Source organism: Phoxinus phoxinus (genome assembly GCF_949152265.1).
Source record: "Phoxinus phoxinus genome assembly, chromosome: 21".
NCBI lineage: Eukaryota > Metazoa > Chordata > Actinopteri > Cypriniformes > Leuciscidae > Phoxinus > Phoxinus phoxinus.
The window spans coordinates 15,619,463-15,646,874 of NC_136896.1; the positions used below are offsets into that span (position 1 = coordinate 15,619,463).

The following is a 27,412-nucleotide window of genomic DNA, read 5'->3' on the forward strand; positions in this document are numbered from 1 at the left end:
CACAAACACTCACATATTTGTTTCTTCCTATCCATATTTAGCTGCATAAGACAATTTCCATCCTGTCATCCTGTTGCTATTATCTAGATGTTGCTCTTCCTAATGCTTTTTTGACAGGTTGCCATGGTTACACCGCTGATTATATACTCCTTGATTACCTCATGATGCCTGCTGGTCTTCCACTCTAAAAATCCCGACCTAAAACAGTCAGAATTTGTTTCCTCTTGACATCAGAGGAAGAATCTCGACCCTCAAGATGAAACAAAAACTGCCACTGCATGGTACATTCTTGTTTTGTATTTATTAGTCTTTAATGGGTAATTGATGCATAAGATGTCCATCAACTTTTTTTTTTTTTAATCACCAGGAAGATAGTGACCTTTTCTCTCACTTTTAAAAAAACGATACATTTTATGTGCATTCTGCGAAAATCACATTGCTTATGTTTGTGAGTGTGTGTGTTAAATTTTCCGAGCACATTTGATAACCTTGGAGATGAAAAGAGTGAGTGTAGAAGTGAATGAATACATTTTAAGTACAGTTCCTCATGGCTAGTGGGAAGAATCTCTTATATGTTTGTTTTTTATTCATTGTCTGTAAAAAATGTTTATTTTACCATTAAATGTTAAGTGCACATACTGTATGTAATGCATCCAGCATATAAAGACAAGATAATAAAAAAGTATGCCTGCATAGAAGAGTAAGAACCTTTTTAATCATTGCATAAATAAATTGAACATGGTTCAAAGCATTTTGTTTCCTTTCCATAGACACAATATTCCAAAGGCAAAATTCTGCCTTATAGCGGAGTATTATTTATCTTAAGTATTTATCGGAGTATTTCTTAATCATATTGTTCTATATAGTTTTCTTAAAAGAAAGATATGACAACAATAACTTTTTTTATGTACTGTTCAAAAGTTTTGGAAAAAAGTTTCTTGTGCTCAATAAGGCTTTATTTATTTATTTCACCCTGTGGTGAATATATATATATATATTTATGTTCCAATCACATCACGAGAGGCAAGCTTTAGCATATCATTAACTATTCTCTGAAGCAGGGGAGTCTCAAGAGAAGCCAGGTTATCCTGGTATATTTTTCTGTTAATATGAAAAATCGGGTACATTCAGCATTATAGCGTGTGAATTATGTATGCTGTATTTCGATTTTATGATGAACTATATGCTTTTCTCCACTGACGTTCTATGATGTTCACAACGTTTCTTGCTGATTGTTAGAAGGCAGCTGTCTGACTCTGAGGTGGTGAATACGAACATGGTTTGTGTAACATTCAGAGATGGGCACTCGAGTTAGAGACTCGGACGCATTTTAATAGACTTCAGACTTGACTCGGACTCGAACTGAAATTACTTCAGACTTGACTCGGACTAGACAAAAAGACTTGAATAAAAAAAATACTGTTATTTTGTGAAATATCATTACAATTTAAAACAACCATTTTCTCTTTTTTTTTTAAATATTGTATTGTAAAAAATATAATTTATTCCTGTGATGGCAGAGCTGAATATTTATGAGCCATTACTCCAGTCTTAAGTGTCAGTGTCATGTTCATGTCTTGTTTATTTTAATTTTCTTGTTCTGTTTGTTTTCATTGTCACTATTTGCCTGAGTTCTAATTCTTTCATTAGTTGTTATGGTGCTTAGTGTCTCACCTGTGCCCTGCTCTGTTAATGATCTTCCCTTGTGTATTTAAGCCTTCAGTTTTCCTCAGTTCTTTGTTTATGTGTTAACGTGTTAGATGTGGTTGTTGTTGCTCTCTGTTAAAATAAATATTATTCATCATCATTCTGCATCACACATATCTGTCACAGCCACGCCCTCATCATCACTCACTCCATCCTCATCATCACTCGCTCCACCCACTCGTTCACTTTCCCCTGAGTTCTAATCACCTTCACCTGGCCTCTTCATCAGTCACACCCTTTATACACCACTCTCACTCACCAGTCATTGTCTGGTCTCGTCAAACACCACTGACATACAGACTCATCCACGCTACTCACCTCAGAGATTCTACTTACCTGTCGTGTTCGGTATCCCCCATCTGCTGTCTTCAACCATCCGTCTGCCTTCCATTGAGAACCCTCGCGAACCCTTTCGCCAGCATCTACAACCAAGAGACATTGTTTACCATTCAGTTAAGTCTTTGTGAACTCTATCTTCAAAGTATCTACTCACCATTGCATCCCGGATCTGTTGCACCTTGTTTAATAAACTTCAATTCAACTTACCACCTGTCTGCTTCCGTTGTATCCGTGACAGAAGACCAGACCAACATGCAAGCTGCAGCCGATTCCGAGGATTCACCACCGCGCGATACTTTCGCGGATCTGGTTCAAGCTGTTAGTCAAGCCTTACATCAAAATCCACCAGTTAATCCTCCATTCATCGCTGATGTCTCTCAAAGTCCTCACCTCCCTTCACTTACGCAAACACCCGCTGCTTCGGGAGCTGCCTCTGCGAGTCCCATGGCCCGGCCAGCGACATACTCAGGCGAGGCGGAGAACTGCAGCGGCTTCCTCCTGCAAGTATCATTATACTTTGAGATGCAACCTCATCTTTTCTCTAACGACTCAGCCCGGGTGGCGTTTATAATATCTCTGTTATCTGGCCGCGCTCTCCAATGGGCACATTCCATCTGGAATTCTAACTCACCCATCATAAAATCTCTCTCCAGTTTTCTTCAACATTTCAAGATAGTATTTGGATTATCTGCTGATAGACTGTCCATTCACGATCAACTCTTCAATCTGCATCAAGGCTCAAATTCCGTTTGCGACTACGCTCTTCGCTTCCGCACCCTAGCGGCCTCCAGTGACTGGAACGAAACAGCTTTAATTACAGTGTTTCGACGTGGCTTGAGTTTGAGAATCCGTCAGCAAGTGGTCGTTTTTGATGACTCAATGGGTCTCGAACATCTCATTCAAAAGACCATTCAAGTTTCCCAGCGTTTCTCAGCATGTGAACATCCTGCATCAGCCGCTGTAAGTTCTCCGTCCTCCGCACCGTCTGCCGCTCCTCCAGCACCAGAGCCCATGCAAATAGACTCCTCTCGTCTCACTTCAATCGAACGTCAACGAAGGATCCAGCATAACTTGTGCATGTATTGCGCTTCCGATCAACACCTCCTCAGTGGCTGTCCCATTCGACCTCCGCGTACTGCGGTAAGCACCATTCAAGTTCCTCCTAAAATTGAAACTCTCAATCGTACCATGGTTCTGCTACTCACCCCTCGTCTTTGTGTCTCAGCGCAAGCCTTACTCGACTCCGGTGCCGAAGGGAACTTCATTTCCACCCAATTACTCCAAAAGTTAAACCTTCGAAAGCTCAGAGCGCATCAAGATCTCCGAGTACAAACCATTCAAGGTAAACCTCTGGGTCGAGGAAGAATTCGTCACTTTTCACCCACTGTCACTCTCCAGATTGGATGTCTTCATACTGAGAGGATGTCATTCATGGTGCTGGAGGAGTCAACTGCTGAACTCATCCTGGGACGCCCATGGATGGTACAACACCAACCCTCTGTCAGGGCTCCAAACTGCGACTAAAATGGTCGCATTTGCGACCAAATATATTTATTTGCGAGTGAAATTTCTGCCAAGGTCGCCATTGGCGACAATACAAATTTACTCCCTTTGATTGTAAAATCTGCATCATACATGCATGTTTTATAACCAGTAGCCTATCGCTTCATTTGTTTTGTTAACGTCATGAAATGAGACGCTTTGTGTGAACTGAGTGAAAGCGCCAAAATATGAACGGGTAAAACGAATGTCACCTTTCGCGTCAGAAAAATAAATTGTCAAAGCGAAAAATATTGGACTTCTTCAAGCAATCCTCATCTCTGTCAATCACCAGCACGCATGACACACCTCTGCTAACAAAAAATATGCGATATTTTAAATGCGTCATTCTGTTCATATGAAAGTTTTTTTTTTTTTTTTTTTTTGCAAAGCCAATCTAGCGCTGACTCCATGACGAGCCAATAATCAGAGTTGTTCCCTGCACCGCACAGCTTAGTTTCTAGATGTAGAAACTAGAATGTTTTGCCGGACTGGACAAAAGCGAAGCGAACTGGGCGAGATGAGACAGAGTGTCTGCGCGCGAGCAATAGTGCGCGAGAGAGACCGAGTGTGTCTGTGCGCGAGCAATAGTAATCTGTGCGCGACCAATAGTGCGTGAGAGAGACCGAGTGTGTCTGTGCGCGAGCAATAGTGCGCGAGAGAGACTTCAAATAACAAGAGACCTTTCAAATAACAACTACAGAATTTTATTAACTGACATCGGAATCCCGCTTACATGGCTACCTTCCAAATAAATCAATAATTTGACACAAAATATTGATTTAAAAACGATTGTATTGCTTCCGTGTCCATGACAACGTTCTGTTTTTCATGGCAACTGTGTCTTATCAAGAAATAACAGACTGCATTCTACATTAGAATTTATCCAAGCCATGTAACGTTAATAATAGGTAATAATAATAATAACAGATAATAACAGAAGATAATATCTCTAGTCTATCCTAATAATTATTATATATACAACGTAAATACAATGTATATAAAATATAAATACAATTTAAAATATTAATAAATTATTTATTTTTATTTATTCTGGAGATGCACTGAATTTTGGTGAATAAGAGGACCCATTTTATTTTGATACACATTAGCAGGAGATGTAGCACAATATGAATGTAAAAAGCAGTTATAATTAGCCTATGTGACAAATCAACAAATAATTTTGGCCAAAATCGTGCAGCCCTACTGAGGTATGATCACGAGACACAAAAACATTTTTGTGACTTTTGTTCAAGAGCGGGCAAAGAAATAGCGGGGAAAACGGAGTTCATTACAGGAACTAACCATTTCAAAAAAGAGACTGTGAGAAAACACGGGGACAGTAACAAGCATAAAAATGCACGCGATCACATAATCGCGAAGAATGCTCCACAGACTGCACCGTTAGCACGTGCAGTTTCTCGTGCATGCGAGCTGCGGGAATTTATTATTTATTATATAAAAAAAAAATTTGGACTGTATATAGTTCATAAGTCGGAAGTGACATTCAGTTCCCAAATAAGCTTCAGTTCCCAGAACATTCACAAGATGAAAATGCTGAAACTGTAAGAAGAGGAGAGACATGCACACAACAGGGTGACTAAAAGTAAATGCATTGTTATGTGGCTCTTAAAAAAATTATTTGGCGCCTGTTTTTTCCCCCTATAGGAGCCAATGGCTCCTTACTTGATTTTTTTGTTTGGAGCCCTGCTCTGTCAATTGGAGAACTGGAGAGATCTTACGCTGGGGTGAACAGTGCTTTTCTAACTGCTTGTCTTCAATCAAAAAATCATCTTCTTCCTCTCCATGTAAGATAAACCCATCGTGTCAAGTCAATTCTACCACAGTCGAGAGTCCTGAAGTCCAACATTCTGTGGCGATTCCCTCTGAGTATGGGGCGTTCCAGGATGTGTTCAGCAAACAACTAGCGACCCAATTACCACCTCACCGGCCATGGGACTGCGCTATCGACCTGCTACCTGGAGCCACCTTACCCAAAGGCCGTATTTACCCCCTGTCCATCCCGGAGCAGAAGGCCATGGAGGAGTATGTGGAGGAAGCTCTTCATCAGCAATTCATCCGTACATCTACCTCCCCTGCCGCTTCGAGTTTTTTCTTCGTGGGTAAGAAGGATGGAGGCTTGCGGCCGTGCATCGACTACAGACACCTGAATTCCCAAACCATCAAGTTCAGCTATCCTCTTCCTCTGGTCCCAGCGGCTTTGGAACAGTTGCGTGGGGCTCAAATCTTCTCCAAGTTAGATCTTCGTTCTGCCTACAATCTCATCCGTATTCGACGGGGTGACGAGTGGAAGACCGCGTTCGTCACTCCCTCCGGCCATTATGAATACCTCGTTATGCCCTTCGGACTGTCCAACGCTCCAGCAGTCTTCCAAGGTTATATGAACGAGATCTTCAGAACCTACCTCAATCGGTTCGTCATAGTGTACATCGACGACATTCTCATCTTCTCTTCCTCACTCTCTGAACACCGCAAACACGTCATCCAAGTCCTAGAAAAACTGAGAGAACATCAACTGTACCTTAAACTCGAAAAGTGTGAATTCCATATCCCATCCGTACAGTTCCTGGGTTACATCATTGACCAACATGGGGTACAAATGGACCAGAGGAAGGTGGAAACCATTCACAACTGGCCACAACCCACTTCAGTCAAGGAGCTCCAGCGGTTTTTAGGATTTGCAAACTTCTACAGAAGATTTATCAAGGGTTACAGTCTCATCAGTACTCCGTTAACCTCATCTCTGAAAGGCCGGCCCAAGTCTCTGTCCTTGTCCTCAGAAGCCCTCCAAGCATTTCACAAACTCAAGAACGCTTTTGCTACTGCCCCAATACTGGTTCATCCCAACCCCGATCTTCCTTTCATCGTCGAAGTGGACGCTTCATCTACCGGTGTTGGGGCTGTGTTATCTCAGCGGCAGGGTGAGCCTCCCAAACTCCATCCATGCGCCTTCTTTTCCAAGAAGCTGTCCCCGGCGGAGCACAACTATGATGTCGGCAACCGGGAACTCCTGGCTATCAAACTAGCACTGGAAGAGTGGAGGCATTGGCTGGAGGGGGCTAACTACCAATTTGAGGTTATAACTGATCATCGAAACCTTGAGTATCTGAGAGAATCTAGAAGATTGAATCCTCATCAGGCCCGCTGGGCCCTCTTCTTCACCAGGTTCGACTTCCGTGTCACCTATCGCCCTGGCGGTAAGAATGTCAAAGCAGACGCCTAATCCCGTCTTCACCAATCCTCCTCCGAAGAAAACTCTTCTGAACCCATCCTTCCTCCAGCCATCTTCCTCAACCCCATCATATGGGACATTGATGAGCAAATCTCCCAAGCTAATAATCTCCAACCTGCTCCGCCGGGAGGTCCAGAAGGGCTCACCTTTGTACCACCTCAGCTCCGTACCACCCTTCTGGACTCTGCTCACACCGCTCCGGGCTCTGGACATCCAGGTAGTAGGCGTACCCTCTCGCTCCTCAGTCAACGGTACTGGTGGCCATCCATCTCCCAGGACGTCTCACGTTACATCAGTGGATGCTCAGTCTGTGCCATTACCAACACTCCCAGAAAGCTCCCTGAGGGTAAATTAGTGCCTCTACCCATTCCTCAGCGTCCATGGTCCCATCTAGGCATTGACTTTATGACTGACCTCCCTCGATCCAATGGATACACCTGTGTGTTTGTTGTAGTGGATCGGTTTTCCAAATCATGCAAGTTGATTCCAATGCCCGGACTTCCTACTGCCTTTGAAGCGGCCGAAGCTCTCTTCACCTACGTCTTCCGAAACTTCGGCATCCCTGAAGAAATCGTATCGGACCGAGGACCTCAGTTCATCTCTCGGGTATGGAAGGCTTTCTTCAAACTCCTCGGAGTCACGGTTAATCTATCTTCCGGATATCATCCCCAGACTAACGGTCAGACTGAGCGGAAGATCCAGGAGATTGGACGTTACCTCAGATCCTATTGCCACCAGTACCAAGACAGCTGGAACCAATTCCTCCCCTGGGCGGAATATGCCCAAAACTCCCTTAGACAAAGTACCACTGGACTCACCCCATTCCAATGTGTCTTAGGGTACCAACCTCCTCTTTTCCCTTGGTCAGGTGAACCGTCAGAAGTTCCAGCTGTCGATTATTGGTTCCATCAAAGCGAGAGGGTATGGGACTCAGCTCATGTACACCTTCAGCAGGCAGTGCGGAGACACAAGAGACAAGCCGACCGTCACAGAACCGAACCTCCTCAATACCACCCTGGTCAAAAGGTTTGGCTCTCGACGCGAGACATACGCCTCCGCCTGCCCTGCAAAAAGCTGAGTCCTCGATACATCGGACCATTCACGGTGCAGAGGCAGCTCAATGACGTCACTTATCGTCTCAACCTTCCACCTGAGTATAGAATTGCACCATCATTCCATGTATCTCTGTTGAAACCTCACACTGAACCTGTCACTCCTCCCTCCTCAGTTCCTGCCCAGGATGACGTGCCTCCTCCTCCCGTTCCCGTAGAAGAGGAGTCCATCTACCGAGTTCACGACATCTTGGACTCTCGGCGACGAGGTTCCCAGTTGGAATACCTGGTCGACTGGGAGGGCTATGGACCTGAGGAACGCTCCTGGGTTCATCGAGATGACATCCTTGACCCTACTCTTCTCACCCAGTTTCATGCCGACCATCCTGACCGTCCTGCACCCAGAGGTCGTGGGAGACCTCGTCGCCGTACTCGCCCCTCTTCTCAGCCGTCAAGAGCCGCCTCGGGAGGGGGGGGTACTGTCACAGCCACGCCCTCATCATCACTCACTCCATCCTCATCATCACTCGCTCCACCCACTCGTTCACTTTCCCCTGAGTTCTAATCACCTTCACCTGGCCTCTTCATCAGTCACACCCTTTATACACCACTCTCACTCACCAGTCATTGTCTGGTCTCGTCAAACACCACTGACATACAGACTCATCCACGCTACTCACCTGTCGTGTTCGGTATCCCCCATCTGCTGTCTTCAACCATCCGTCTGCCTTCCATTGAGAACCCTCGCGAACCCTTTCGCCAGCATCTACAACCAAGAGACATTGTTTACCATTCAGTTAAGTCTTTGTGAACTCTATCTTCAAAGTATCTACTCACCATTGCATCCCGGATCTGTTGCACCTTGTTTAATAAACTTCAATTCAACTTACCACCTGTCTGCTTCCGTTGTATCCGTGACAATATCATTCTTGTTCATTATTTATGTTTATAGTAGTTTATACATAGTTTATAACAGCAAACCGTGAGTCACATGATCCTTCAGAAATCCTTCTAATATGATGATTTGGTGTTCAAAAAATATTTCTTACCATTATCAATGTTGAAAATAGTTGTGCTCATTAATATTTTTGTGGAAACAGTGGTAATTTTTTTTAGGATTCTTTGAATAGCTATCAGCATGTATACAAAACATATTTTATAACAATGTAAAAGTCACTTTTTATCCGTTTAATCTAGAAATTCACCGATATTAAATTTCTCCGCCGATACCAATAGCCGATTATTCAGAGTGATATCGGCCGGTGCCGATACCGATAGTTTTTTTTTTTCTTATGAATAAAAAATCTCTCCCAAATAATGCTGCAAACCAGAGAACCCTCTCATTTGGTACACTATAATATTAGAGGTTAAAATTAACAACAGAGCTATTATATTCAACTGTTATTTATTTCCAGATATCATATTTACATTTAAGTATTTAAGTAAAAACTGAAATGTTTGTATACAACTCAGTTACACATAAGGTAGTTTTCATGGCAAATTTATTCAAATATACATATATAATTAACAGTAAATAAGTTTTTTTTTTTTTTTAAAGCTAACTAACAAACAGATGACTTTCCTGAGGTAAATGCAACATTAAGTGATTCACAAGCAAGTTTCAAGCTTCACACGCACGTTTTATTGACATCTTTCGGTTGAAACACTGATTGAGTGATTACATGACATGATACAGATTTCGGTAAGTTGTACTGTAACTTTCAACTTACCTTCTGATATTCATGCATGTTTTTCTAGATATCATTTTTATTAAAGTGGAAGAATAGCCATTTATTGTTTGAATTTCGCGATAAAATGGACAGAATTTGAAAGATGACACTTTGTTTCTTTATAGAAGTAACAAAGAACAGAGCTATTTGCGATTATTGGGAGAGAGGAGCGCTACAAATAATGTTTAGTATAGGGAAAAACTGCAGATCTGGCAACTTGAACAACGGGTGATTCGGCTCAAATAGAGCCTGCTTTCATGTAGTTGTTTTTAGCTGTTAATGCGTTCTTGTCACATTAACTTGCCTTAACTAACTCAACAAGAGAGATTTTCTTCACACAGTGTGAGTTGCAGTCGGTCATGTTCTAGCGCACCCTTTTGATTGACAGGATATAATCGCCACTGACCATCACTAACCATTGACTCAGTGGTGTAGTCTAGTTTTTTGTAGTGAGTATACTGTTAGTGATATGGTATTTTAAGGGCGCGTGCTTGGCCATAATGTAGCGTGTGAACGCGCATCCACTTTGATTCTCTAATAATTATAAACAGACGCAGCAGTTTTCATTTTTGCAAATCATAGATTATTACAAGGAAAAATATTAACACACGAGGGAAATCATTGTTGTGTCCGTGAAGATGTGAAAAAGATCTATCTAGATTACACATTTACCCAAATTATACGCCTGTTTAACCGAAGCTGATTTGTGTGTTTCTCCATCATCCCCAATGTCACTTCTCTGTGTTTTACGGCCCTGACGAGAACATCGGTCTCCTCGGCTGTGAACCGCTCCTGGCGTGCGCTGGCAAACCCGCCGTTATAATAGCAATCCGCCATTATAATAGCGATCCGCCGTTATAATATCCGCCGTTATAATAGCGATCCGCCGTTATAATAGCGATCCGCCGTTATAATAGCAATCCGCCGTTATAATATCCGCCGTTATAATAGCGATCCGCCGTTATCATAGCAATCCGCCGTTATAATATCCGCCGTTATAATAGCGATCCGCCGTTATAATAGCGATCCGCCGTTATCATAGCAATCTGCCGTTATAATAGCGATCTGCCGTTATAATATCAATCCGCCGTTATAATAGCGATCCGCCGTTATAATAGCGATCCGCCGTTATCATAGCAATCCGCCGTTATAATATCCGCCGTTATAATAGCGATCCGCCGTTATCATAGCAATCCGCCGTTATAATATCCGCCGTTATAATAGCGATCCGCCGTTATAATAGCGATCCGCCGTTATCATAGCAATCTGCCGTTATAATAGCGATCTGCCGTTATAATATCAATCCGCCGTTATAATAGCGATCCGCCGTTATAATAGCGATACGCCATTATAATAGCAATCCGCCGTTATAATAGCAATCCGCCGTGGAACAAGCGCGCCGGCTCTTAAAGGGAATGTGAGAGGACGCTCTGATTGGTTTATTTCACGTTACGCCCAAACCACACCTATGAATAATGAAGCGACTTCAGACCAACACATTTTAGATTTGCGTCGGGCGCAAGAGTCGTTTATCCCGCCGGGAAAATAGCAACAGCGCCGGGATCCGCCCACAGAGTTACTTGCGCTTTGACACTTGCGTTTCAGAGCGTTACAATAGGGCCCCTTGTGTTATCAACATGTCAATTTATTATAAGCAAAACAAAACTTTAACAGCCAATGACATTTACAGCTGAGGAGACTGGACTGATTTTCTACATTTACCCTTAGATGTTATATGAATATGGTCCCTGAAGCACAGGTTTTATCAGCTGACAATAAAAATAAAACATTATAGGCACAAATACAAATTTACTTTTAGAAATGGAGCATTTGAAAGAAAATTGTGTTATTGTTTTGGCAAGTTTACTGTTTAAATTAAAACATGTATGAAAACTTGTGTGATATTCCTTTTTTTAAATAAGTTTTAATAGATTTCATCATTATTATTATTTTACAGTACATTTTACTGTGCAATTTCTTTCATAATTTCTTTGAGTTTATACCCAACTTTTATTTTGACAGGTTGTCGTCAAGACATTACAGTTTCTGTGTGTGTATGATACGAATGAATGGCGATAGTTTTATCAAATCAAATGGTGAAATTCTCATGAAGTGATCGACTCTCATAGCAGCTCTGTGATGAAGTTCACATGTGTAGCCTACATCATGTCCTCATAGCTACAGTGAAGCGCTGACACAAGCACGCGCTTGCTTCAGTGTGTGTGTAGTAGAGCACACATTGAGCGCTCATTCCCAGAGATGCGTTGAGCAACTGCAGTCTCTTTGAGTTTTTATTTTAATATTCACGCGATTTGATCCATTGCAAACACAGACGCGGTGAATTTATGAATGAAAGTGTGAAAGTTCTGTCACAAAACGAAGTTGTTACGTATCCTCACGCTTTTTTTAGTGGGTATACGGAAATACTTGGCATTTCCTAGTGGGTATACGGCGTATACCTGCGTATCACGTAGACTACACCACTGCATTGACTGCCGATGGCCGATAGTGAAAAAAATCGGCCGATTCCGATTGTTGGCCGATACATCGGTGCATCTCTAGTTTAATAACTTTCTTTTGAACAGTACACTCTAAAAAAAAGTGGTTCTTAAGCGGTTCTTTGCAGTGCTTATGGTGCTATATACTGTAGCACCACTGCCATTTAAAGAACCTGTTAAAGATGAACTGAACTGAAAATATACAACGTTGATAACGTGTTGTTTATGACAGTTAAAAGTAAATTACACAAAAAAAAATTTATTACAAATATCAATATAGCTTTTTTTAAGCTACACAAAAACTGTTATAAGAACGCTGGCAATTTCGATGACGTCACTGGCATGGTAGGACCTGCGGTCCTGTATATTCGCTAGTTGCACAGAGCGAATACACAGGAAAATTTAATGGCATGGGTTACGCATTTGTGCCTGAGGGACAGGCCAGTAGTATGACTACACATTTACGAACTAATCAGTGGCGTAACTTTGTTTTAAAAAGTGGGTGGGACAGGGGTTGCTAATACAATGCTAAATCAGATGTATGTATAATAACATGGCGATGTCCAGCAATCATTCTAAATAGTACATGGAGTTTGTCGTTAATATGTTGTCAGTACCGAGAACTTTCGCGTGAATAAATACACAGATCCGCCTATTTAACATGTGCCGTAATGGTCCAGTGGTAGAACTTTCGCCAAGCGTGTCAGAGGTTTTGAGATCAAATCCGCAGTTCTTTCATCAAAACCGAATATGTTCATCAGTGGTTGTATATCAAGCAGGGACACGTTTGTGTGCATTATGTTTTCTAATTTCACCGGAACGAATAGAGTCTGCGCGTGTCCGAGTGAAGACTGCGGTGTGTGCGCGAGCCACTGTATCCACGCCACTGATCGCAGCAGCAATGAGCACTTTGATCACTTGATTTAATGTACCAATTAATTTTGTCTCAAAATATTGCATACAATACAAAGTTATGTCTAAAATATGCATTAGATTGTATTTGCAATGTACATAGTCAATTATGAATGGAGCAATAGTGGTTCACGGTGTTATAAGAGGGAAATGCGGTTGGAGGGCTGTAGCCTGTCATGCACTCTCATTTATTGTATCCACGCACATTATGCATTTTAGGAAATAGAAACTGCTTATATATGCCGTGTGCATTTAGAGAAAATACAAAAACAAGCTTGAGGTCCTGTGCGTTTTAGAAAATCGAGGCAGATAAATGGAAATTTTATATATTTTTAAGATGGAAATTTGATTGGACGAATTCATCCAATGGGATCGCTTGTCAAGTTAGCTGCACGCAACGTGTTAAAACCAAAATAAATAAAGTTGGGGCGGGCAAAAAAGTTTGCTGCGCGCAGGAGTTTCAGTCAACGCTCACCAGTGAACGGAGTAGCTACCATGTAGTCGAATGTTGAAATCCAATATGGCGGCGCCCGTGCAACAACAACAACATTTTCAATGTACCATTTTATCCCTTTTAACAAATTCTGCCATTTTAATAATTGTACCAATGAGAATAAATAAAATATATCTGTTATATCACCTTTACTCAAATTCCAGTTCAGTTCATCTTTAAGCCCAGTTTGGTTCTTCAGCAGTTCTTCAGCGGTTCTTCAGCGGTTTCTGTGGGGTGGTTAAGGTGCTTTTTTGGTTCTACATAGCACCATTTGACAAAGGTGAGGTGCTATATGGCACTTAAAGTGGTTCCCCTATGATTACAAGCCAATGAACCACTTTTAGTGCTATTTAGCACCATTTTTGTTTAGAGTGTAGGGTACATTTCAGCATTACCTATGAGGATAAATTAGGCACAAGACAAAACAAAAAAGCTAAAAAAATTCAGAGATTATGTTAGAATAAATACCCTCAATGGCTACTTTATTAGGAACACCTATCTATCTAAAAAATGTTTAACCTTTTGCTCTCTGAACAGCATGAATTTGTCAAGGTACTTGAAATATAAAGGATTCAGGTCTACTAACATGATAGCATCACACAATACTGCAGCAAATCTGCCTGTCCACCGCATCGAAAAAATGCTCTTATTTATATTAAGATCTGGTGACTGTGGAGGCTGCTGAAGTACACTGAACACATTTTCATCTTATTGGATCCAGCTTGGGATGTGATGGTTTTTTCACATGGTGCATTATCCACCAGCCTGAACTGATAACAGAAGGCTGGATGGAACTATGGATTTTTACAACTTCATATATCCATTTCAACCATTTGTATGTACGATCCAGCAGAAATGAGATTCATCAGAACAGGCAATGATTTTTATGTGTATACACAATATCCATTTCAACAACTAGTTGATTGACATATGCTGTCCATCATTGTTGATCGGAAGACATCAGGATGGATTAGCATTTACACTACAAATGCAAAATGATCAAATGTACTTGAATGTGATTTAAGTGACTGGATCACACCATTTGACCCCATTTACACCTGTATTTAGCCTGTCCACTTGGGATAAGATGACCTTAAATGGATCTTCCAGGTGTAAACAAGGTGTTATTGTCATTATCCGTCAGTTTGAACAGATCTGGCCATTCTCCTCTGACCTTTCTCATTAACACTGTGTTTGCGCCCACAGAACTGCCGCTCACTGGATGTTTTTCTCACACTATTGTGTTGTGTAAATCCCAGGAGATCATTGGTTTCTAAGATACTCACACCATCCCATCTGAAACCTACAATTATTCTACAGTCAAAGTCAGTTAACATCATATTTCTTTCACATTCTTGGGTTTGTAAAACATTAACTTGACTAGCTCTGGTTAGTTTTTTTTTTAAATTGTATATATTAATAAACATTATCTATTTTTTATAGGTCATTGTAACGATGTTCGAGGCTCGGGAAGGAGGAGACGGGAACCGGCGAACGTTCAACGTAAGTGTAATCATAAAATAAACAACAAAACGACAGTAAAGTGGCAGCCCCTCACGGATGACTGCCGCATACAAACATAATATAAACAACCAAGGAAAAGATCTGGCACTTGCGCCACCGGCCTCGCTCCGTTCCCATGGCTCTCGACCTCACCCTGCTTGCCATAGTCATATTCTATGGTAGTATAGTAATAGTGGTATAAAAAAAACATGTAATAATAAAACTATACAAAAGGGTATACAGCAGGGTTTCTCAAACTCAGTCCTGGAGGGCCACTGTCCTGCACAGTTTAGCTCCAACACTGATCAAACACACCTGAGCATGCTTATCAATGTTTTCAGGATCACTAGGTGTGTTTGATCAGAGTTGGAGCTAAACTGTGCAGGACAGTGGCCCTCCAGGACCGAGTTTGAGAAACCCTGGTATACAGCATAAGAGAATTTCCATAATGATGTCATTGTAGGATTTGAGGACGAACCAAACACAGATGAATCTTCCAGGTGATTCATTCAAACATAATTCCACACAGAACTCAACACTCCAGACCTCAAATCACCAACCCAGAGCCATAAAACCCCGGCTCCAGCCAGTCTACCATAGCCAACGAAAAAACCACAGTAAGGAATTTATGGCCATAAGAGATGAGCCCAACAACGAAGAACGTCGTCAAGTTAGATAGTTTGGGAAAGACTGATTGGTTCAGAGACGGCACGGCTCTGGCACCCAACGAGATAACGGCAGAGTTGTTGGATCTCCAGACAATGGATTTAAAACAGACCTCCTTTTTCTTGAGGACCTTTGAATGACCTCCGGGTTGAGATCTCTCAAAAAAAAACACAGAGACTAAGACTTTACATATAAAATTACATAAAATCATTCAAAAACAATTCTTGATGAACTTATAATCAAACATAATCAAACTACATAATTATATATTGTGTTTACAACCTCTATATGTGTGTCTATTATGCTTAGATCACATAAGTCATGTAATGGTTATACGTAGCTATTAGATGTTTGAATGAAAGTGTGTCGTGCTTCCTATCAGTATGATCATATGTTCGTAATTCAGAAGATGGCTTGATTGAAATCTGTGTAAAATGTTTTGTATTCTTATAATAGTAATGATGTCTAAACTGTGGCCTCTGTATTCTGTAGAGTAAAGAGATCAAAGATAACGCATGATTTACGACGTGAGGTGAAGAAAATGCCACCTCTCAAATAAAGACAGTGCCTAATTGGTCAGAACTCATCCAGGAGGCTGGACAAACATTTGAGCTTAAAACCTTAGAACCCGAACAAACATTTGGGAGGAAGAAGGAAAAAGAGTCCGAAAAAGACCGTTAGCGGAAGAGCAGATTTACTCCAGACAGACAAGTAACCATGTAGACGAGCGGACGAAAGAACCCAAATCAAGATCAGAAGAACATGGGTTAAACAGCTTCAGTCAAGCCATCGAACTACTCGTCTCACTTTTCTTTCTTTTTCTTAGTTTTCTTTTCTTTCCCGTTGAAAGTCTCCGTTCTAAGTTAAGTTTTGCTGCAAAGTTTCGTTTAAACGATTCGACTGCGAAGCCCGCTTCGAACTTCAAAGACTTTCCATCCACCCGCCAACACACCATGTGATTGGCCACCCAAGACATCTAGCCAGCCACAAGAAGACTGCCAGCCAATCAACGAACCCGGGAAACCCCCTTTTACGCCGACAAAAGGAATCATAAAAGAAACTCAAGCAAGTAACCTCCAGACTCTTAACTGAACTGGTGCATTAATATAAATTTAATAACCCCCCTAAGAAACGATAGAAGGGTTAAATTAAGGATTGATGGTTCGTTCAGGTCATGTCTTATAAGTGCATATAGAAACTTGGGATTTCATTATCTCATTCTTAAAACTCATTCTTTCCTCACTCTCTTTCTTTCTGCAACTCGTATGAATGTGTGTGTGCGTGTGATTGTGTTAGATATTATGTTTATGTTAGAATAATAATAAATAAAGTCTTGCTTGTATTTTAAAGATAATTGTTCTTGTGTTATGTGCTTACGAATGTAATGTCTTAAACTGCGGATCTAAGTTACCGTGCTAATAAATAGTGTTTTCACTATAGTTTGGATATTTATATCCGCTGCAGAGCTGATAGTTACGGCCCGTTCAAATGAACGCTGTAAGAGTCATTTGCTCGGCCGTATGAATGATTCTTTCAAAGATTCCCTATAAATTAATTCATAAGTCCTTTGAGCTAAATTGACCCTTACAAACGTATTATACATAGTACGTGTCCTTACATCAATAATAATAACAATGATGATAATACTACTGCTGCTTCTACCACCATCGTCATTACCAGCAGTAATAATAATAGGGGTGATAATGAAGTATTAATAATATTAACATTAATAATTGTAATAATATAAATAATGTTTAAGAAAATAATGATAAGTAATAATAACATGTAGTTTGTAGAAAAGTGATGTGCGGGCCGTTACAGGTATCTGTTCATATTAAGAAGAAATACATATGTCAGTAAAAGTAAATATGCATGTGTAAATATATTCATATTATGTATACATGTGTATATGAGAGGTGCAAAACTCAGCTTAGAGTTTAGCTTCAACCTTAATTAAACACACCATATCCAGCTTATCAAGTCCTTCAGGCTTATTTGAAAACTACAGGTATGCGTGTATGAAGCAGGGTTGGAACTAAACTCTGGAACTGAGTTTTGTACCCTTGGTCAGTGGCGGGGACAACCCCAAAATCTGAGGTTGTAGCCATCTTGTCATTTAAGTTGTATGTGTGAAACCTTTTGTTATCTCCAACATTCATGATTGTTGCATTCACCTCCGAATGGCAGTCAAACCAACCTCAAATTGTTTGTGAAGCAGTTCTCCACTTATTCTATTTAAGAATTAATTAAAATCTAAAATAAATAAATAATGAATGTATGTACTGTATGAATGAATGTACTGTAGGTATTTCAGACATGAACAGAGGTGTTTAAAGAAGCCCGTTCCGGAGTGTCTATTTACACTAAGTGCAAATAGCCCACCTTGTTGGCAAAGGCTATTTAAACTAACTCCACCCACTGATCTGGTTGAGCCAGACAAAATTACAGAAGACGCTGAATTGTTAACAGTAGCAATAGTGTAGAGGTAAGGCATATGGCAGAAAGTTTTGATGCAAATCGACCCGAGTTCGAATCCACCTTTTGCGGAATTACTCCATTTTCCCATCACAGATCAAACCGGAAAGGCGTTTATTTCCAATAAAATTGAAAAAAATATTTGAAAAGTGGAAATAAAGTGTTTAACGTGCGTTTAGTAATAAAGTGTTTATCGGTTAGGGTTAGGGGTAGGACTAGAGATGGCTTTATTGTCCCAATAAGGGTATAAATAATTGTAATAAATATAATAATTTACACGTTATTATTGCATACTGTTTAATGTACAACAACACTGAGGTGCAGATAGTATCTGCCTCTATTTATAAGTATAAATAGCATCTAAATACTATTTTCACTTAGTGCAAATAGCCGTTGCCATAAAGTTTTAAATTAAAGTGCTAAAACAATTGTAATTCTCTTTTCATGCTAATAGTTTTTTTTATACATCACATCCAGTCTGGCAGGTCTCATATGGTCTAGCGGCAAAAGTTAAAATATATTTCAACACAACTGAAGCTCAAATTCCCTCAGAAAAAAATGTGCATATGCACTAGGCAGCATCATGCAGCTCTCGTACAACTCTTCATTCGAAATGAATAACTTCCGGTATGTTATTATAGTAGCTGTATCTCATCTGCGCCCTCCAGCATTCACATTTGTCAGCCGCATACATCATCGAGGATGTCTCCTTTCAGAAAAAAAAAAAAAATCATTCTTAATCTGGAATATAATGGTAGCTTTTCTGAAATGAGACAGCTCAAATGTGGTCGACAAATGCAAAGTCCTTTGCTTTCAAAATTAGGCACAGGCAGTGTAAAGGCAGCTTGAGAGTTCAATGAGGCCTCACTCCTTTGCTAAGCACCAGATAATGAATTTCTCCTTATCAGCATGAGAAGGATCCAAGAGGATTGTTGATATTAATCTCAAAATTATTTAAATTGGAGGAAGTTTGTCAATGGATTAATATATATTTCTTTAAAGATTCTAGATAATTTAAAGCATCTGATTGTATCAACAAAAAAGACAAATTAAATTAGTTGTATTAATACAATTACTAAAAGGTACAAATATATACATAGATAATGAAACTAAGTTGTTTAAGTTGGATTAATTAAGTTGGATGGGACAATGTATGGCAGCATTATCTTATGCAATAAGGTGAAGAAAAAAATAAAAATAATAGTCATGAAGCTGATATAAGTTTTACAATATCAAAAGCATAATAGATAACCATGTACTGACAACATTGATTAATGTCAAGGTGTCTGGAAAGAGGTTCAGTGAGCGATATTTACATTCCACACGAAAAGAAGTGATGTCCTCTAAAGGTCACGCTGAGACACACTGCAGTGGTAAAGGAGCTGGACTCCATTTAAAAAGTCTTGAATATGACATGCAGGAAAATTCTGAACTCCTGGAGCATTAAGAGTCTTTACAGTGTGAATCACGCACCTAAAGGAGCTGTAAGGGTCAGGCACTGACCGCTGGTGCAGAAAGTCCTTAACAGTCTGGAACACGCAGCTGAAGGAACCTTGGAGGGAAGGTCTTTTCTTGAGGGTATAACCTTGTTGCAGGTGTCTCAGTTAATGTCTCCTACTTTTTTGGCTAGAAAGAATGTGGATGTTTCTGTTATTGTCTACTTCTCTGGAAGAACAAGGTGCATATGTTGAGATTGTACCTTTATCTCTTCCTGATAATCTAGACCATTTCTTCTCCACATGCAAACTTGGTAGGTATGTAGTAAAAGTACTTATGAGGTGTGTGTGTGTGTGTGTGTGTGTGTGTGTGTGTGTGTGTGTGTGTGTGTGTGTGTGTGTGTGTGTGTGTGTGTGTTATAGTAATGCATACATATAATAAAAGCAAATGTTTTCAGTGGTGTGCAAAGACAACAGCAACTCTGCGTTCAAAGGAATCCATTGTTTCTTGTTATTTTGCATGTTACTATTGTTGTCACACTGGATTGTGTAGCAGCATCAGCAAACATGATATGCTTTTATCTCACTGGATGAATAGTTTTTGTTGTTGCCCTGTGTAAAAAATAAAATAAAATCTGCCTGCTCTTTATAAACAGTCTAATCAAAAGTTCATAATGCTGTCCACTCCAGAAGTTGAAAGGGACAATGCTGTGAAGTGGGGGTCTGGAAAGGTGAAGTGTGTAATTGTTGATATTAAAACACTAAATGTGCTGAGATAACTAGTCATAATAAGTTTTGTCACAGTTTGACTTTCCAAAAAGGCCAAACACTGTGGCACGTTCAAAGCATTGTTCTGTTGTTTAAGTGGTCCAAAATGTCCACTTATGACATAATTGCTGACCGATAATTGCTTCATATTTTGTTAATATTCCTTGTTATTTCATGCTCTTTATCCCGACTAAACTTTCAAGAGTAAACAACACTATATCATCAACACAATGCACAGGGATTTGGCAAAAATTCTAAACTAATTCATCAACTGATTGTTGAATGTACAGCCTCTATTTTATCCTTGTATAGCAAACACTTTAATATAAAACATTTGTCATACTGGGAATGCAAATTAATTGTCCCCCTGTAATCAATAATTGTGTCCCTTAAAACTAAAAAAAATAATTGTGACCTCTTAGATAACAAAAATGACATATTTACACAATTCTTCCTGTGAATTGTATACACTCTACACCCTTGGTTCATTTAATAGATGCAGAACCATAAATATTCAAATTAGCCCCGCCTCCACTCACTCCAACTCAGAGATAGAACTTAAACGCTGCACAATGGCAAGTGGAAATACTGGTTTAATTCAGCCATACATGTTTGAACCAAGCGGCAACCTCCCTGTCTCTCTCTTGAAACCAACACGGAAGTGAATTAAACGGCAATTCATTGACTGGCCGCTTGAGGCTGGCTGCAGAAGTGAGTAAAATCGGTATCTCCCCCATGTTAAAATGCCCAACTTTACAGCAGAAAAAAACATGTTTACAGCCTGGTTCTCTATGTGGCTTTGGTCTATACAGCTAATTTTGCCCTTCATAACAACTGTGAGGGGGGTGATTTTTTTTTATAACTCATCCGTTTATTTAATTAATATTTAAAGTTCTGCAAAATTAAGGGTGTGTCCACTTTTGAGTCGCAGGTGGATTCCCGATGATGTCAATGCTAGCCGGATAGCTGTCACTTCACAGCAAATTGCAGCGGCTGAACTTGCCATCTCTGCCGTGTTTGTGCTTTTTTTCGGGATTATTTCATATAATTTAATACACCCATTACCTCGCCCACGATTTTGGATTCCACCGTTGTCGTCGAGTACCGTTCGAGAGAACAACCAGCGCTGTATTCCAGTTGTTTTCCTCTGAACATGCACTAATGGATGTCTGACAATTTCGTTGCTTTTTGGAGTTTTCAGATTTAAAAACGTCTATAAATATAAAGGCTACACTCGTTCTGCGGTACCGTTGCTCTGGAACAGATTATAACATGCTTATGTACAGATTAAATCCTGCAGGTGTCTGTGTTTCTCCGTCCATGCAATAAATGCACATCCTTGAATGAGCGCGGATTTCTAGCACATTTACTTGAACTTCATAGGTAATATATCTATGGTTTGACCCATTTGAGATGCGGCCAAAATCAGAATTTAAAATGGACTGAATAATAAAGCTCTCTACGAACTTGACGAGCGAGGCCGCACTGACGGACCATACACTTTAAAAAAGAGCGACTGACATGTATGCACATAATCACGGTCACACACACACTCTCCGAGTAATATTAAGTTCTAAAGTAGCATATAGCATTAGCTCCCAAGCCTGACTCCATAGCTAGCTGACTCCCTAGCTAACTCCATAACGTCGCGCTAGATGGGCGTGGTTTCAGATAGCCAGGCTCCTCAGCTCCGCCTCTTTGCCCATATTCTGTTATCCGGGAGTGACGAGGGGTGACGCGAGGCCAGGATGGCGATGGCCGGCTCCGCCCACTGTAGGCTTCAAAAATGCTCTTCAGAAACCTACGGGTGACGTCACGGACACTACGTCCATATTTTTTTTACAGTCTATGGTTTGAACCAGAAACTGATTCAGAAGAAAAAGTGGAATAGTGAATTATACAGGCTCGTATACAAGTCGATGTATCAGAATGGTAATGCATTTTATGAATCGCTCTCTAGGTCGGACACATAATGGTAATTGGTATGATGGCTTGGCTTGACTACGTTTTCAAACAGCTAATAATATGTTGCTAATGTTACACAAACCATGTTTCCGTTCACCATCTCAGAGTCAGACTAGATCCCTTCTAAAAATCAGCATTCTTTGAAACCGGACATGCGCAAGTCTATTTCCAGCGAAAGAGTGACCTCTGACCCGACACAAGTATTGAGAAACGCGGAAGTGCAGAGGATAGAGAAAAAAAAGCACCAGAAGTGTTTCAATTAGAAGTCTAATTAGTTTCTCATTAGAGTCACAAATGATTTGCTCTTATCATCCGATCGTGGTTGTATCTCTCTATTAGTGTTACTGGATCTAGGTCCTGCATTTAATACCATCGACCACAACATTCTTTTGAATAGACTCGAAGATTATGCTGGCATTAGTGGAATTGCACAAGCATGGTTTAAATCATACTTATCTGACCGTTATCCGTTTGTAGCAGTAAATGAAGAGACGTCTAATCGATCAAAAGTTCAGTATGGTGTACCACAAGGCTCAGTACTAGGACCGCTGCTGTTCACTCTGTTCATGCTACCCTTAGGAGATATCATTAGAAAGCATGGCATTAGTTTTCACTGTTATGCTGATGATCCTCAGCTCTATATTTCTTCACGCCCTGACAAAACTTACCAATTCACAAAATTAACGGAATGCATAGCTGATCTAAAAAACTAGATGACTAGCAATTTCCTGCTACTTAATTCTGAAAAAGCAGAGATTCTTATTATTGGACAAAAAACATCCTCACGTAATAACCTAGAATACTGTCTAACACTTGATGGCTGCTCTATCAAGTCCTTGTTGACGGTTAGGAACCTGCATGGGTGTGCTCTTTGATACCAATCTTTCATTTGAAAGTCACGTGTCTAGTATCTGTAAAACTGCATTTTTTCATCTTAAAAATATATCTAAATTATGTCATATGCTCTCAATGAAAAATGCATAACAATTAGTTAATGCGTTCATGACATCAAGGCTAGATTATTATACTGATATTATGGGTGGTTGCCCTGCACACTTAATAAACAAACTACAGTTGGTCCAAAATACAGCAGCTAGAGTTCTTACCAGAACCACATATTAGCCCGGTTCTGTCAACTCTGCATTGGCTCCCTATTAAATATCGTATACATTTTTAAATATTGCTGATTACTTACAAAGCACTAAATGGTTTAGCTCCCCAGTACTTGAGCGAGCTCTTAATGCATTATAGTCCTTCACGTCTATTGCAATCTCAAAATTCCGGCCAGTTGATAATACCTAGGAATATCAAAATCGACTGCTGGTAGGGTGACCACCATCAACCAAATGTGGGACGATTATAAGTTTATGTGGGACAATGTGGGACATGTTACCAACACTAAAACATAACCTGAAACTGTTATATAATGTCTATCTAACTTAATAAAAACATTTGTATTCTGCCTTTCAGCAGCTAAAAATACTTTGTTCTTTAGTCCCTTCCAGAAAACACCATTACATTACAATGTAACATAACATGTCATTATTTTACATGTCATTTAAATTCAACATCACTGAGCACAAAGGCAGCAGGCATAATGCAGATCACTATTTTTGAAACAGTTCTGACCAAGTCCAACTAAAATTCAACAAAATAAATAATGAACAAATAAAATATAAAACAACATGAAATTAGATCATTGACAGTCTTACATATTAAGAATATTTTAAACCAAAAACTTAAACCAAAACTCATAATTTTAGAGAGATTGTGAATTTAAACAACCACAGCAGGCAACAAGCTGATAAATTCTGTTAAATAAAAATTGTAATTAACCAAATTATCCATGTGTTTTCTGGCAGGGAACATTTTGATTGACAGCCGTCACAACCTACTAGTGACCATGTTTACTCGTTTCTTTTCGACCTCTGGATAGGATTTGAAAAACGGCTGTTGTATTTGTACTTCTGACGAAGTACTGTTAAATATAGGTGAAAATACGCTGCAAAAAGAATAAATAAAATGCTTTCTTAAAAAGGCAAACGCATGCACGTTTTCTTAATAAAAATGCTGTGCGGTGCAACGCAAAGCAGGGTGGGTGGTCACCCTAACTGTTGGCGGTAGATCCTTTTCCTATTTAGCACCAAAACTTTGGAACAATCTTCCTAACATTGTCCGGGAAACAATGTTCAATGTTCTAAAAACACATCTCTTTGGCCTAGCATACACATAACACAGTTACACACTTCTATAATTCAATGTAAGGCTGAATAGTTTAGATCAGCTGGAACCAGGAACACTTCTCATAAATCCTGATGTACTTGGTACATCATAAGAATGATGGCGTCTACGCTAATATTAGTCTCTCTGTTTATCCCGAGGTTTACCGCAGTCCGCCGTATCCAGGCCGTTTCCGGATCTGATGAAGGATCTGCACCTGGACACGACGACAACGCAGTCCTGAAGTGTCAACTAGTCTCTCCCTGAAAGCCTCCCTCCCTTCCCTTTACCTCTGTACAGATAAAACGTTGTCGGGATAATTCCGTGGCTATGCGGAAGCGATAAAAAATTATATATTCTACATTTTTAAAGGCTTGTACCTTGGAACCTATTTCATGGTTTGCGTTCTCGAGCCACCAGACACTGTTTTGTGCAAATGAGTGGCCGGATCGCATTAAGAGTTTTCTGTTATAACGGTGTCGTGTTAGCGGTCCCTAATAACTAATGATTGTTGCGACGGAAGTGAATCAATCAAACTAACTTTAGCTGGACAATAACTTTATTCTAGTGCTGCTGTAAAGCCAAAACAATCGCTGTTACTTTAATTTTCTATTATCACTGTAAAGCTGCTTTGAAACAATATTGTTAAAAGCGCTATATAAATGAAGGTGACTTGACTTGACTCTAAAACAAGAATCTTTAAAGAGAAATGTCGGAGGAGCTTTAGTTTGTTGCCTAGCCCTGTTTGTTGAAATGAGTCTACTCTCACCTAAGCTTACGCTACTCCTATATCCTATGTCAGGTCAGAGGTCACTATTCTGCTGAAACTCAAATTGCGCTGTTACCGGAAGCCAATGATTATATTTTATAAAGTTATAAATATGGATTTTTTTCTTACAAAAACGCATTGCTTCGCTTCAGAAGGCCTTTATTAACTCCTTGGAGCCGTGTGGATTACTTTTATGATGTATGGATACGATTTTGGGGGTTTTAAAATCTCAAGCGCAACTCACTCCCATTATAAAGCTTGGAAGACACAGGGTTATTTTGTAATATAACTTTGGTTGTGTTTAGCTGAAAGAAGAAAGTCATATACACCTAGGATGGCTTGAGGGTGAGTAAATTATGGGTGTTTAATATAATTCAGGACACTTCCACAGAGCTGGTGTGTTTCTAGTGCCCTCAGCTTATTGGGGCACAATGGAATTGCACTTTTTTTTAGCATCTGTCGGTAATAGATTCTACAAACACATTCCCAAATCCCCATAAAGCTTACTGTGATTGTTTCAGAGAACATAAGGTAACAGAGGTAAACGCTTATACATATGTAAAAGGTCATTTTGATCGACCTATTATATTTAGGGTGTATGTAATGGAATGGTGCGACAAATTTGAAAAGAAACACAAACAATCATCTGGGAAACTGCCATGCTGTGTCATGTAAATGAAGTTGGTTTAAGACATTGCAGGGTCACAAAACACAGAAGCCCTGCTGTGGTATTATCCATGACTGCACCCAGAGATAGATGACTCACGTGTTCTTTCAATATTTATCATTCAGACACGGAAGAACATTTCAGGTGCACTTAGTGAATGACGGGGCTAAATTGGAGGGACTCCAAATGCTGTAAAAACTGTTTATAGGTACCCTGTGGCAACATGAGCGGACAAAACTAAAAACATAGCAAATAATATGAATCATCCAGTTTCTGTTTCTTTTTTAGTGGTGGGCTTTCCAGAAAAGAGAGTCTTGAACATGTCAGCAAAATCTTAAATGATTCTATATATCTGTAACTAAACCACAAATTTAATTGCATAAAATTAGTTTAGATTTGGTCAAGGCTTAGACTTACTATTACAATGGATGATGGTTATAAAAAGCAATAATAGCCCAACACAATTTGGTTAGGCTATAATGTGGGGAAAAGCAATTAGGATCAATAATTGCTATAGTAAGAAGTTCTGACTTCAGATTTACTGGCATACCGTATTATGCTTTGTAGGTTTTACTCATATTGACTTACTGTATGGCAGGTATTTTTAAAGTTGGCCACAAGAGGCTTTTAAGGGGGTAAATTTTTAAATGGCTGCTAAAACTGCTTTGAAACAACATGTTTTGTTCTAACAATTTAACACATCTTTATGGTCTGGGGAAAAACAATACATTTAAAACAAAGAACATATTTTCCAGATAATATTTTAATGATTTGCTTTGGGGTTTTTTCAGGACTATACTTTTTTTCTCATTGTGTTTTGTTCCTGTCTTGACCTAGGCTGTGTCCGAAATCGCCCCCCTATACTCTTAAATATAGGGCACTATTTGAGGGGACAGCCACCATTTGCAGTGGTGTCCGAAACCATATTGGACGTCATTGAGCGCACTCATTCAATCCCACAATGCACCGCAATAACGAGTGTACAACTGATGTATGCTCAACGGCTAGAGAATAACCCATAATGCACTGTGAGAGTCGCACGCTGAATGAACTCTCAAGTCTCGCCAAGAGATGGTGCCGCAGCTGAATCAATCATCCATCCATTTTTCAAACCGCGCTGGTCCAGCGCAATATCATACAGGTATAAATTCCTTTTTAATTGATTATTAAATGGTTTAATTATGTTTATTCATGCTAGTTTCCATGATAGAGTTCAGGATAAATCTTTTCATTACTACTTGAGCTGCCAGTTTGCCGTTTCAATTAATTATTAAACAGCAAGTACAAACTATGCAAAAGCAGCAGCCCTTCCGCCGCACTCAGTGTCCGAATTCACTCACTTGTTTTCATTCACTCCTTCAAGTGGACTATATTAGTGGAGTACTGTAGGGAATAGTGAATGAGCATATAGGGGGCGATT

General features: G+C 40.0%; 1 long non-coding RNA gene across 3 annotated transcripts in view; it reads right to left on the reverse strand.

Annotated features, from left to right (window-relative positions):
• LOC306989670 overlaps positions 1–27,412 on the reverse strand; it is a 174,190-nt gene that overhangs the window by 24,003 nt on the left and 122,775 nt on the right. The window contains exon 3 of one of the 3 annotated variants that reach the window (XR_013795688.1): positions 1,675–1,779. The exons of the other annotated variants lie outside the window; for them this stretch is intronic. This is a non-coding gene — a long non-coding RNA (uncharacterized lncRNA). The remainder of the gene's footprint in view (positions 1–1,674; positions 1,780–27,412) is intronic. 3 annotated transcript variants of the gene reach the window in all.